Here is a 13,877-nt window from a genome sequence, read left to right on the forward strand (position 1 = left end):
GAATATGCACAAATTACTTCAACTGAGCATGCTTTTTGAATAGGAAGAAATCACAGGTTTTCACATACAGAGGTGCCAGCCTTCTCCAGTGTGAGAAGTGATTTTCCTTCTGTCTTTCACAGGAATACCTAGTAATGAAAACTGTGAGTTCAAGACTGATTGATCTGCAAGGTCTTCCTTGACAGAGCTCCTGAATGATCCCTCCATCTGTATGCAAAATGACATTTGAAGAACCACTTTTCATTTGTTTTGAGTTTTTTTGATGTGTACAGATTAGGTGAGTATTAGGATGTCCTAATTAATCATGCAGGGAGATAGGAGAGACTAGTTATTTACATAACTCAGACTCCTAAGTAGAAAAACAACTCCTTCCCCATTTCTCTGTAAGTTTGGTCCTTGACCCTTGCTTTCCTTGTTCCATTCCCATTTCCTTCAGCTTCAAAAAAATATTGCAAAATTTTGTCCCCCTCAAAGTGAATGAGAAACTTTGAAAGTAGCCAGTTTCACTGAAGCCCCTAAATTGATATACACTGGACCTAAATCCCTCAATCATCCCTGGCATAATTCTGTTGCCATTAACTCGGTCATGTGTGCAAGTTGTCGGGGTGGAAGCAACAGGTTTATTCAATTCATAATGTGTAATACCTTCAGCTTGGAATGTTCATATTTTGACTCTGTATGGTTTTTACAATGGAAGGCATTACAATAAAACCTTTAATAAGCAGAATACTACAACAGGTATTTGCAGCTAGATAATAGTAATGTAATAAAGCATTTCAAAGTAGAAGAGAAAGAACAAAGAAGACTTAATTAAAAAAGGTTTATCTTTTGGCAGGAGCAAATATTTGCTTTCTCAATATCACTTTCTGGATTTCTTTTGGATTTTTTTTCTTAGTTTTCTTATTTTTGGGAGCTATGCTAGTTCTATTTTATTAATACCAAATTCTATAGTATTCTCTAGGTATTTCTTGGCAAAAGTCTGTGTGTGACATACAGACAGGAAGTACACATAAGATCGTAAAACCTCAAAAAAGCAAAACAAATATCACCAAAGACATAATTCACATGGAAAATATTTTTTGTGAGATTTTTAGGTCAGTGTTACAATTTGTTTTATTTTAGAGGTTTTCCAGTAGATGCTGCAAGGATTATTTTATAATACAAACATTTGCCCCTCTTTTTCCAAACTGGTTTTATTCAAGTTGGTTTTGCTTCTTTAGGGATGTGCAGAAATCATGGATGCAGTCCTTATCTGATTAAGTCATATCATTGATTAGTTTTTGTGGGATAAGGGTTAAGTATCAAGGTTTCTTACTATATTTAAACTTCTGCAAACTATGTGTAAACAAAAAACCGAAATTTTTGATTGAGTGGTCCCAACAGCTTAATGTGATTTTCACTTGCATACATAAAAGGCAAGTCATAAAATTACAGGAGGGAATGATGGAGAGAAAAAATAAGAAAGTTATGTTTGAGAGTAAATGAAATTAGTCAGAGCATTGTGATTCTAGGAGAAACTAAATGATTATATAATTAGATCAAGCCAAAGCATTTCAGGAGAAAGGCTTTTAAACCCACAGAACATATTGATTTATTATCTTAATGCATTCGATATGTAGCTTCAGAAAAGATAAAAGCAAACAACATGATTCAACAAAACAAACATATTTTATTCCCTCTCCCCAAATAAGAAAAATGTGATATTTAACTTTACACCAAATGAAATTTTGAGATTAAACTCCACCAGTAAGAAAAAGCAACCCCAACAAAGCATTCTAAGTTAATTGACTGAAATGTTTAGGCTAAGCAAATGCCATCCCAGAGAGGCAGAGTAAAAAGAGATGTGTTTATTATAAAGAACTGTAGTCATATCCAGAGGTGGGATGTGGTAATTTGTGACATTTATGTTTTTTCTTCTTCCTAGTCATTGGTGCCTCTGGGTTTCCATTGAAAATAATGCAAGAAGAGTCTATCAATATGGGTAAGTAAGTGAAAAAACCTAAGTTGTCTTAGGTCAAATGTGCAGGACCAATATTGTGAATATGTAGTTTTTTTATTAAAAGTAGTTCAGGGCACAGTCAGACTATGTGGATCAGAGTTCATATGATAAGAATAATACTAAAAACTGCATTCTATCCAAAGTTTATTTTTCCATAAACTTATTTTCATGCAAATTTAAACTGCTATGGGAGATTTAAGCTCTTTGTCTATATGAAAGCAGATAGTTTATACAAATTGTTCTGAAAATCACGATTGCACATTGTTACTAGGATGTGAAGAACTGACAATGAAAGGTTTTATCTTTCTAAGGTGGATAGAAGATGTATCATGGTTCTGGAGGTCTTAGAATTATAAGAACATAAATAAGAAAATAAGTGGATGGCTAAGAGATCTTTGTTTATTTGTTTGTTTAGAAAAAAATAAAGACTAAAAATGTAATTCAGTGCTGGGCAAAAGTTTATTGCTGCTCTGATTCAGCTATTAAAAAACTCACCTATCCACAGTACAAGGTGTCACAGTAATGCATTTATAATATTCTGTGCTACCATTACGCTACCAAGTTTTGAATGCTAGTAGGCTTATCTTGTATTTGCTCAATACATTGTATGTGTCCTAGTTAATACTATGTGCTGTGATTCTGTTGTATTTTCAAATGCCACTTGTTTGTAATCAAAAAGGATTTCCTATTTATGTGCATTCCCTGGCAACTGATGGTTTGATTTTTTTTGTTTTTGTTTTGCTTGTTTGCTTACTGAGAATTGATTTATTCAAATGCTGTCATCTAACTCCATCACTTGACCAGTTTGACTGATCGAAGTAGATCTGGTTGTTCCACATGTCACTTTAATACCTGGTGAAGAAAATTTGCTTGACCAAAGAAGACAAGAGAAAATTTCAGTAACTTAGAGATGCTAAGTTAACAACAAAAAAGCAAATGAAATTCAGTGTTAATAAATACATACTGAAGTTAAAATTAAACCTACTGCACTTTACAGCATTCTAAGTCAAGAGTATTTCTTGAAGAAAGGGAGAAAAATAATTATAAGCAGTTCAGTGCACAGCTACAGTCAGGAAAGTTAGCACAATTTTGGGACACATATGAAGTAGGGTGAAGAATAATACATTATTATAATACTTCTGTGAGTCCATAGTGGGAGTTCTAGTATAGCACTGTGTGCAGGGCTTTCCACCACATCTCAGAGGGAAGATCCATCTATAAGGGGATTCAGAGAAGGACAATAACTGTTACAGAGAATCTGGAACACCCCTCATGAAAGAAAATGTGTAGGGTTTTCCTTGGAAAGAAGATGAGTAAGTGGGGCACAGTAAAATATACAGAATACTGAATACTGTAAGAAAGATTAAGAACAATTTTTCCTCCTCTTTTATAGTACAAGACAAAGGAGGCATCAATGAGAACTTTTATTTACTTATATTTAGAATAATAGAGATGTAAGACAGGATGTAGCCTTCCTTACATAATTATGCAATAAATATGTTCACATAAAACCTAAGCATCATTAGGGTAACCTTTTCCACAAGGACTCAGACCTGCAGAGACAGAGATCTATGTGCTGTACAGAAAACAGTTCAGGGATGTATGTAATAAAGATGGTAAATTGAAAGCTGATATTTTTCCCCTCATGCATAAAGTAATTAAACGGGGGAACTAAAGTGCAACAGAAAGCGATAGGACCAAATATTTAGCAAAACTAAAAGAAGTATGTTTATCCATGTTTATAATTTTAATCATGCTATGTAAGGTCATTACAATTAATTATAAGAACTTAGTAAACCATACTATGTCTCATTTCAGAGCTTAAACTTAGGTCTAATGATATGAGACGAAGATGAAACTTTGTGTAGATTGGTGTAGACAATTTTCAGTCTGGAATGATTTTACACTTTCCTGTGAAACAATTGCATTGGATGCTCTAAGAGATCATTAACATTTGATGAACCTTGGTGTGATCTAATATTTTGATTCAAATGTTTCTGTATTAGTAAATATGTTGCATCTAGCTCTGGTAAAGCAGAGTACTTATGAAGCAAGATGCTGAGAAGCATAGAGTGTTAAGCTTGCATCATTAGAGAGCAAGATTGCTTCAAACAGGCATTCCTGATGTTCAGGAATTTTAGCCAATGCACAATTGACTCCTGTATGGGGCTGTGAGTTGGGTTTCTTAGAGAGAGATGGTAGTTACAGGGCTTAAAGTGTTACTCAACGCATTTTAACTGACTATAAAAAATGTTTTAGGCAGAACCAATTTTTACTGAGCATCCATTTCAGTAAAAAGTAAAGTGAATTTTTGCTTTGCTCCCTATTTTCATTGTTAGTTTTAAAGTACCTTGACAAGTATATGCAAAAATATGTAGAGTCAGACCCTGGTATTCATTATAAACAATTTCCCTGTCAAAGAAGTGGGATAAATGTATATGAGACATTTTAAAGGCCATTTAATGCTATAGCATGCAATACTGTGAATGAAAAACTCTTGGCTGCTGAAAAGCATGTTTGATCTGTGTGGAAAGCTGTAAAGTTGTTTCTTAAGAAATACAACACAAATGTTTTTTTGTATTTCCATACATAACCTTTTAAAATCTCACACGAAACATCTTGGGAAAAAATAATGCCGAGTAAGCTGGTGTGGGAACTTAGAATGCATTAAAACTTGTGCACTGTGTTCATTTATCTGCCCCACAGTAAACACAGAGGCATACTTTGTTTTATCAAGACTTGTCACAAATTCAGAAGCTGTGTATTCAGATATGTATCACAGATAATTCCCCTGAATTTTTTCCAATAATGTTTTTGCATGTTCATAGATTTAATTTGGGGGCTTTGGGGATAGACAATATCTCTTGAAAAACAAATGCAGAACATAGTAAACCTATTTTAGCTTTTTCAGCATATAGAGAAAATACTCTGGGTTCAGTAATACTATTCATGACATCAAGAATATTCCAATTTCTCTGGTACACAGGGTAAAATGAATGAAAAAGAAGAGATGCTGTTTTAAGGAAAACAGGATGCAATTTCATCAGTGTTTCTGAGAACATTGGAACCTGCAAAGCTGTGAATAAGAAACTTAGCTTCCCAGTTAGTAACCTATTGATTAAAAGAGCAATTCACTAATGAGATAACTAGAAGCCAAAGCCAAAAAAACCTGCACAACCAAATATGCTGACATTGTTCAACAGTGAACATGTTTGCACAGGAACACCGGAACTTTGCTGGTTGAGGGGAAACAGCTTTACCTTCACTTGATTTATTTTTTAGCTCTCTGTAATATATTATGTAGCTATATAACTGGCTTTATTTAGGCAGAGTCTTTAATCAGACCTAATGATACTGTTTCAACAGAACTCTGAGTATCTGTGTTTCAAAACATGCTACATCTGCAGGTATTTGACTATTTCTTCTAGGCAAGGGGAGTACAGGATACTGCATAAGTTGTGAAAAGTTAATTTCCATAGCAATATAGAGAAATTTGACTTGAGTACTGAGGCCACTCATACAATCATTTTTGCTCTGTACTGTCTTTGCTTAACTAGGAGGCTCTGTCTCACCTTGACAGATGTTCTTTGCTCAATTACCACACCTTTGTTGGGTCTCACGTGGACTATGACAACTTGAACAGAAAGCTTTGGAAAGCCTGTGAGCTACAGGGTTCTTTATATCTGCATATTTTCGTAAACAACTCTGCTTTCTTCTCTCTGTCTAGACTTCCCATTAACCATTGACAGAAAGGTACTTTAGGCTTGCACATAGACAGACATATTCCCAAGTCTGCTGTAGCTCTGTTCTCCTGATTGTCCAAATTGTGAAACAGGGAGTAAGCAGCAGGGGCTCTTGTGTGCCTGGATGTGACCAGAATGTGTGCCAGGAGCTAGGAAGAGCTGCTGGATGCTGGAGTTTAACCATAGCTCACTTCACTCACCTGAAGCTCCAGGATAAACATGTTCTGACACAATAAAACTCTCCATGATATTATAAGGCTTATGTGTTCAGAAACTTAAGCTTGTAACTATGGGACGATTTTCCTGTATGGACTGCAAAATGATCCATCTCCTCTGAGCTGGGATGCAGCTGGACAGCCATGATAGAACTGTGCAGCTGTGCTGGCTCTCTGTTGTCAAAAGTTACGAAGTGCATGCTGTGTTGATTAATTCATATTTTCTCTAAGTGGACCATATATGTCTGTGTCCTTTCCTTCCAAAAATAAATAGATGGCAATATGCTTATATTTATACATTAAAAGGACTTTAAGAATGGTATTAAATGAAACGCTTGTGTACATTGCCTTCTCTGACAAGAGAGCAGATGCTAATCAGGTCACTTAATGCACTGAAGAGCATGATAAAAAATCTAAGCAGAATTTCCCTATGACTAACAAAGAACAGAGTAATGGGTGTAGCATTTATGTCCAAGGATTTTGAGTGGCAAAGATAAAATGTTCCCTTTTAATTTTCTGTGGAAGAAATATAGCATTTTCATTTCCTTCTCACACATCAGTATTGTATTCTATGGTAAATACTACAACAGGAAGATAATTATTCTAAGGGGTTAGTTTTAAAAAGGCTTTTGGGGGTAGAGGGAGGAGGATTTTTTGTAGCCATTTGACAGATGAGTTATGCAACAAAAAGCTAGAAATCTTTGTTGTTGATTTCAGTGTGCTCATGAGCTGGGATTAATGTTCTTTGTGCTTGCTGATGTAGACAAACACGCAGTAGTTCTAAATTTATACTGCATGTACTGGAATCGAGATCGCCTTTTCATTTAAGTGCCATTATGAGCAGGAGGAATTTTTTATATCTAATGACTCCTAAAATGGCACACACACTGATGTGGGTGACTAGAAAAATAACAAGATAAATAAAGAAGATACTTAGCTACAGTCTATAGCAACCATAAACATCAGTTCTGTTGTTTGAGACCTAGGAGAGTTAACTTTTGTGAATTAGGTATAGGGGATTTGTTTTAATGGCTCTGTATGTGTAGATACAGACATATATAGATTTGTGTATGTGACAATCACCAGGCACTTAGACTATTTCTTTTGCTGAGAGAGATTACAGAGACTGCATTTGGGAAATTACAAGGGACTGTTTGAAGGAATATATAAAAACATTGGCAGAAACTGATATGCCACAAAGCTGTGGTCATAATACTGTTTTAAAATGTGCACTAGTGAGAACACAGATAATTTCCATAACTACTGCATCATCTTATGCCTCTAAGAGGAACAGTTGTGGAATACAAAGTAGAGGCTTCTTATTAAGCATTTTGGTGACAAGAAGGCAATATTTTATAGGTATGGAAAGGAAGCCTCTGGAAAGTAGCTTGAGGTAAAGCACTTCCTTCTCATTTTAGTCATTTGAATAATGAAAAATCCTGTAACCAACTGAAAACCCAACCTTTGGCCACAAGTACTGTCTTTGAAAATGGCATGAAAGCATAGGTAATCACATAAATTTATACAGAGTTTCTCAGGTCATGTTACTTCTTTGTCATCATGTAAAGGAAATTCTTTGGAACTCTTATGAGAAAAATATTACAAATGCCTGTTTCATATTAATAAGGCAGAAGACAGAAATTTATCTGTGCTAAGTCCTCTTTTAATCTTCAGAATATAAAACAATTTTACCTAAGTTTAAATCTGGAAGAACTAATTTCTGTTGAAGTGCATATTACACAGATGGCCACCCTACCATTCCTGCCATGCAAGAAAGAATGTCTGTGAAATTGATATAATGACAAAACTAACAGCAAGAAATGTGAAATGCAGAAAGAAAAAATCTAGAGGATCTAGATGCTGTGTAGCTGCCTAACTTTTGTAGTTGACACTAAAAATCCTGTTCTGAATTTTTTATTTAAAGTATGAAAAGTAATCAGTTGCTTACATAATCAGTACCTATCCCTTTTGCTTCCTTTCTAAAAGGACAAAATAAGGGTTATCGTGGCAATGAGTTATGAGAGCTCTAGGGTCATATGATCTTTATTTTGCCATGGAGAGGAGAGTCTATAACTGACATCCTGGTTGACTGTCTTTACATGTTCATTGGCTGCCTTTTAAAGCAGCTGTTAGCATGGCAAGGTGTGCTTCCTACTTATTTTTCAGTTCAAGACTGGATGATCTTTCACATGCACTCCAGAGAGAGCTTTGAACAAGTTGCTGGTTTTCAATAGGTGTCACAGTGCATTTACACTGCATGTACCACTGAAAAAAGTACTGCTGTTGCTTAGCTGGCCCTAAATGTACTATTTTATACAAGTTATGATAACAAAAAGAATTTGGTATCCTTAAATGGGAAGTGGATATAAAAATATGAGATGTGTTTTCATTAAATGTTTGGTGTTTCAATTGCTGTAAACTGCATCCAACTATTAAAAAAATTTATATCTTGCAGTGGCTTCAAACAATGGGATAATGGCTGAAATTGTATTTCTTTATGACACAAGAAGCTGTGAAGTCCATTGTAGTTCAGTTACATTTGTGACAGGAAAGTGCAAGTTCAAAAAAGTGCATTTTGACAATGGTATGATCACTGCTAAGTATCTTTGCAGCAAGAATTTCAGAGGGATTACTTCAAGTTAACATTAGTCTTGCTCAGTGAGCTGAATTATCATTTGTGTTTTGAGTGTGTGAATTGAGTTGATAGAGTACTTCTCCCAGAGTCATCCAAAAGACATACAGATTGTATTCTCCAAGATTCCTCTGTGACTGGAGCTGGAGTATAGTACTTAATCCTCTCAAAACATGCTCCTAAATTTAAAGCACTAATGCAGATGCATCCCTATTGACTCCATCCAATACAGTAGCTCTAATCAGCCCAACATTAAAAAAATACTTACACATGATCAAGGCTTGTTTAGGCACATCTCAGCTAGCTTCAGTTGCTCTTATTTGATACCAAGAGAAATTTCCTTGCACAAGCACCTCAGAACCCTTTGCACTTAGACCTCTGCTGAGGCCTGTAACACTGTACCTTCACAGGTGGTACTTAAGAGAAGTGTCACAGTACCTGTAAGAAATGCAATGGAACCTCCTACAGTGGTAGAATGACTTCACAGGTGTAGAAATGAAGAGAATTCGATTTAACCCCATAAAATGAAAAATAATGTGTTTGTTTCTGTACCTTTGTAAGTTAGTGACTAAAACCAGAACTGGAGATAGTTTCTCTGTTTCTGCTGCTGGAATAAGATGCAGAATAGAATTTATACATTGCACCACATGAAACAAAAACTCCTAAGGATCCTAAAAACTAGCTGTGAGATGAGCTCTCTAGGGAGCAAATAATCACCTCATTGACAGTACTGAGCTGCATTAATATGCACCAAAAGTGATAGCAGTTTCTGGAGAGCAAATTATGGTATTTCTTTTTCTCACATCCTGCAGGAGTCTTTTCATTGACAAATAAAATGGACCTTATTAAGCTGAGACATACCTCCTTGAACTAGAGTAACTGTAGCATCATCTGCACATATTTCAACTTCCTCATTAGGAATATTAAAAAATAGAGTTGCTTTTTTTTTTTTTTTTTCCTCTTATAAAAAAACTAAAATGACTACTTCTAGCTTTTTTATTTTTTATTTTAGGGGGACAGAATGTAGGGATAGGCTTAGGTTTAACTTGTTATTAGGTTTTAAAATAAATGGTTTATTAAGGTATATACATATACATGTTCATATATATATATATATGTATATATATATATATATATATATACACAGAAATATATAAATATATTTATATGGGAATCCATACATTTTCCATGTGTGGAAACAGAGTGGCTGGTATTTTTTAGGTTGTATTTGAAAGACAATTTCAAGGTGAAATGCACAGAAAACAAGCTGTGCTATAGTGGTGTGGTTTGATGCTCACATGGCCTGAGCTCTTATTTACTGCTACTTCCTTTCTTCCAGCTGCTTTTAAATCACTGTTATGGTTCCCTTAGTGTTTTGCCTTGTTTCCATTGGCTAGGGACATGACTTTATGATGAAATGGAACCAAAACGAAGATCAGAAGTGCATTGCTGCAGATGTTGCTGTGTGGAGTCAAAGCACAAAAATGTGAGGCTAGATAGAGAAGTATCCAAAGGCTTTGAAAGCTCGATTTTGTTACATAGTTCTGAGAGAACAGGCATAACTGGGAACAAAGCCATTTGTAAGAGGGAAAGTTGTAAATATGACAATATGTGGCTTTCCTCAGGTGCCTGTACTCTAGTATGCAGAGGTTGGTTAACAAGAAAGGTCTGGAAGCCCATGCACTTCCATAAGCCTGTAAATATCAAAATCACAAAGATCAAATGCACTACTATGCACAGTTTAGACACTGTATTCCATGAGTATTTACACCCTATCTAGGAAAATTAGGAGAAGAGGAGGAAAGCTATGGTAGAGTCATCTCCCATGAAACTGGAAATGTGTTTGTCTGATGATTGATAGTGGGGATACCGTGCTGGGGGTATGCTACTGGCCCCCGACCAAAAGGTGATGAGGATGGACAAAGGCAGCTAACAGGAGGTTGATGCCTGTGCATCCTTATATTTTTTTTCTGGGATTTTAGCAGTCCAGACATCTTCTGGAAGGGCAGAAATATGCAGTCAATTCAAGAAACTATTGCACTGTGTACTGGCTGCTTCCCATCACAAATACTGGAGGGGTTAGACAGTATAATGGTGTACATGACCTGCTGTTCACAGACGTCTGAGGTCAGAGTGTGAAGGAAAGCTGGAAAGATGCAGAGTAGAGTTGGAACTCCGGCCTTCCTGGTTGGAAACCAGATTTCAATCTGTTCTGGCAATTTCTTTGCCCAAGTTTCAAAATGATAGGCAGAATTCCCACTGGAAGCTGCCATGAGGGAAAGAAAGTGCATAAGCAAAATTGTTGTTTTTCAAAGAAAACTCACAGAGTTCAAAAATTAACTCTCTTCCATTTGCAAAGGAAGATGAGAAATTTTGGCAGAAGAGTCATTTGGCTGGCAGGGTGCTGGATGAAAGGAAACACAAGAACACACAAGAAGTGAAAACTAGGCAACAAAGAGGAACACAAAGAGAATTGCTTGAGCATTTGGAGCAAAGTCAGAAAGACCAAAGCACAGCTGTGGATAAAAGTACTGAGGCACATAAGGGGCAACAGGAGAATATGCTAGAATCAGTGGGAGGCTCAGGGAAAATGTGGGTCCATCAATGAGTGTAGGAGAAACAGATGGTTCAGAAAAGGCTGAATGACTCCATGTCTTTTTTTGCCTCTGTCTTCACAAGCAAAATTTTCATTACCAGAAAAAGTAGAGGTGGGGAGGACAACAGGATAGAGGAGCAACAGGTTAGGAACTACTCAGAGAAACTGAATGTATTCAAAACCTTGGACCATATTAAATTCACCTGAGGGCACTGAAAGGTTGGCTGAGGTGATGCAATTAGATAAGGTTGCCGAATTTAGTTCTGCTAATGGTTTTCTAGCTTGTAAAGCTGTTGCCAGCAGTGCTTGGATTGACACAGCCAAGGACAAGGCTGATAGTCCACATGAGAATAAATGGCCAATGACAAAATATTAGGCAAGCTGTGTAACTTAGGTGAGGGGTTTCCAGGGAAGAAATAATTGCATATTGCAGCATGTGAGAAATAAGTGCGTCCTGAAAAGCCATATATATGGCCATAAAAAAGAGAAAAAGGATAGTTTATTTGTGCCTAGCCTATTAAATTTAAAGGATGTGCTTTGTGCTGAATATTCTCATGAGGCCAGCAGTTAAATGCTTTCTCAGTAACTGCGGCCCCATGAATAAAGTGTTTGGAATTTCTATTTTGGCCTTTCTGAAGACCAGCAAAAACACTTGCTGTAGGGCAGGAGCTAAATACTCATAAGAGATTATTATTATTATTTTCTTTACAAGAAAGTGTTTTTTTTTTTTTCTCTAGAATCATCACTGAAACTTGGTCAAGCAATCTGCCTAGTCAGGATTTTATCCGAAAGTACTTTTGACTCTTGCCTTCATATCGGTGTCTTTGAGTTATTTTGAAAATATAGACTATAGTGCTAATGTAACCATCAGCTTCAATGGTGCAGGGTACATACCTTGTTTGCTTTCTGGATTATTGGATCCTGCCTGACATACATCTTGTCAGGAGTGCTGAAATGCCTCCAACAGTGTATTCATGATTTTAACTGAATGACCTGCTATCTGCTGTTTGGTTTGACGGTGTCCCTGTTACTCTTTTGTAGATATTGATCTAACTTAGTGCTAATGGATTTTGATTGTGCAAACACCTGGGGATTCTCAGATTTGGACTAGAATAAGAGCATTTATGCATGAAGAAAAATGTCTTCTGTTCACTATTTATTGAATCAGCCAGAAAAAAAGGAAAAAAAGAGAAGGGAATTAGTTGACCAACTACACACTGCAGATAGAGTGAAATTGGATTTCCTTGATTGATAAAAGAAATAATTAAAATTATTAGAAACATGATAAAAGAATTTGCCAAAAAGGCCACATTTACTGACTTTGATTGTTAGGTTCTCCTTGCTAGATTTTAGCTAGGTAGGAATATTATGTCCTCCAGGTAGTAGGTATGATGCTATTTCCTTCAATCTCAATAATAAAGAATATATAGATTTGCTTTTAGGAATACAGAACATGTTCCATATCAGATAATAATTTTACTGTAGGTAAAATTGAATGTCAGTCTCCTGGAGCAAGTTTCTGAAACAAACATCTCTGTTTTTCTGATTTTTCTAAGTATTTTTATGAAAGTGTGTCCATTTTGGTCTTGGACATGGCAATGCCTCTAGTTATTTCCCTGTTTTGTAGTGGAAAGAATGAAGGGAGAGACAACAGGTTTATTAGAGTGTAAGAGGTAAAAGTAGAATAGCAAAGCAGAGAAAAAGGCTTCTGAAGGAAAGTCTCAGTGTGTAAAAATGAAAAGCATCTTTCAGGTGATACATGTCACTGTCTGCCCTTTTGTCACTCTCTTTTTCCTTCACATTTCAAGATTTCCTTCACATTCCCATCTGTTCTTGTGTAGACTCCTTTGCTTCCAGTTACATGCCTTCTCTTGCTGCATGGAGGGCACTGTGCAAAGAACAGATTGAATTATAGTTTATGATATGTATTTTAGGGTTTAGCAAACATTTTTCCACCTAAACTTACACAGGGCTCACCAATTAAACCAATATCCTATTAAATACAAGAAAAAGTGCATCTAGTTACAAAAACACTGTTGGAGGAATCTGAGTTACAACCTAAGAGCTAGTATTTCCCCTCCAGGCTTGGTATACAAATACATTTTACCTCCTCTAAGACAGTTCCATGACCATCAGGAAATCACTGCACAACTCTCATGATTGTGTTTGTTCCTTTTTTGCAGCTGCTTAGTGAACTCAAGTAGGGCATTGACCCACCTTGCAATTAAATGCAATTAAATGGAAAGATCCATGTGATCACATACATATATACACAATTATGGTTTTAAACAGTCTTTAGTGTCTTAAATTTTTAGAACAAATGAGGTAAGATTGATTCTTTGAAGGTGAAAAGGAGACACAATATTAGGAGGGATATTGAAGAATCAGACAAATTACTAAAATTAGGAGGAATGAGTGGAAAAAAATGCTTGGCAAATACTTGGCAAAAAGCAAGAAAGAGGCAACAGAGATGACAACTGAGAATTGAAGGAAAATTACTTCACGAATGCAGTTTCTGCTTCTGAGTCCAACATGCAACAGCAAAAGGAAAGTATTGCACCAATAGGAAATAGATGGAAGGGAAAAGAGCTTAAAAAAGAAAACAAGGGAGTTTTTTTTGATATTTTTTTTTGTTTTTTTTTTCACCTGGCTGGTGTTCTCTGGAAAGTGTTATTATTTTCTATATGATTCT

The 13,877-nt window shown here is 35.9% G+C and overlaps 1 long non-coding RNA gene across 7 annotated transcripts in view; it reads left to right on the forward strand.

Moving 5' to 3' along the window:
• LOC111928123 (uncharacterized) overlaps positions 1 to 13,877 on the forward strand; it is a 356,375-nt gene that overhangs the window by 130,349 nt on the left and 212,149 nt on the right. For 4 of the 7 annotated variants that reach the window (XR_015287226.1, XR_015287227.1, XR_015287224.1 and 1 more), the window contains 2 exons: positions 123 to 277; positions 1,925 to 1,981. This is a non-coding gene — a long non-coding RNA (uncharacterized LOC111928123). Of the gene's footprint in view, positions 1 to 122; positions 278 to 1,924; positions 1,982 to 4,985; positions 7,066 to 13,877 lie in introns of those variants that run through there. The other 3 variants (XR_015287233.1, XR_015287225.1, XR_002863925.2) reach the window with 2 other exon arrangements.

This window comes from Cyanistes caeruleus, chromosome 5 (genome assembly GCF_971803275.1).
Source record: "Cyanistes caeruleus chromosome 5, bCyaCae1.hap1.1, whole genome shotgun sequence".
Lineage (NCBI taxonomy): Eukaryota > Metazoa > Chordata > Aves > Passeriformes > Paridae > Cyanistes > Cyanistes caeruleus.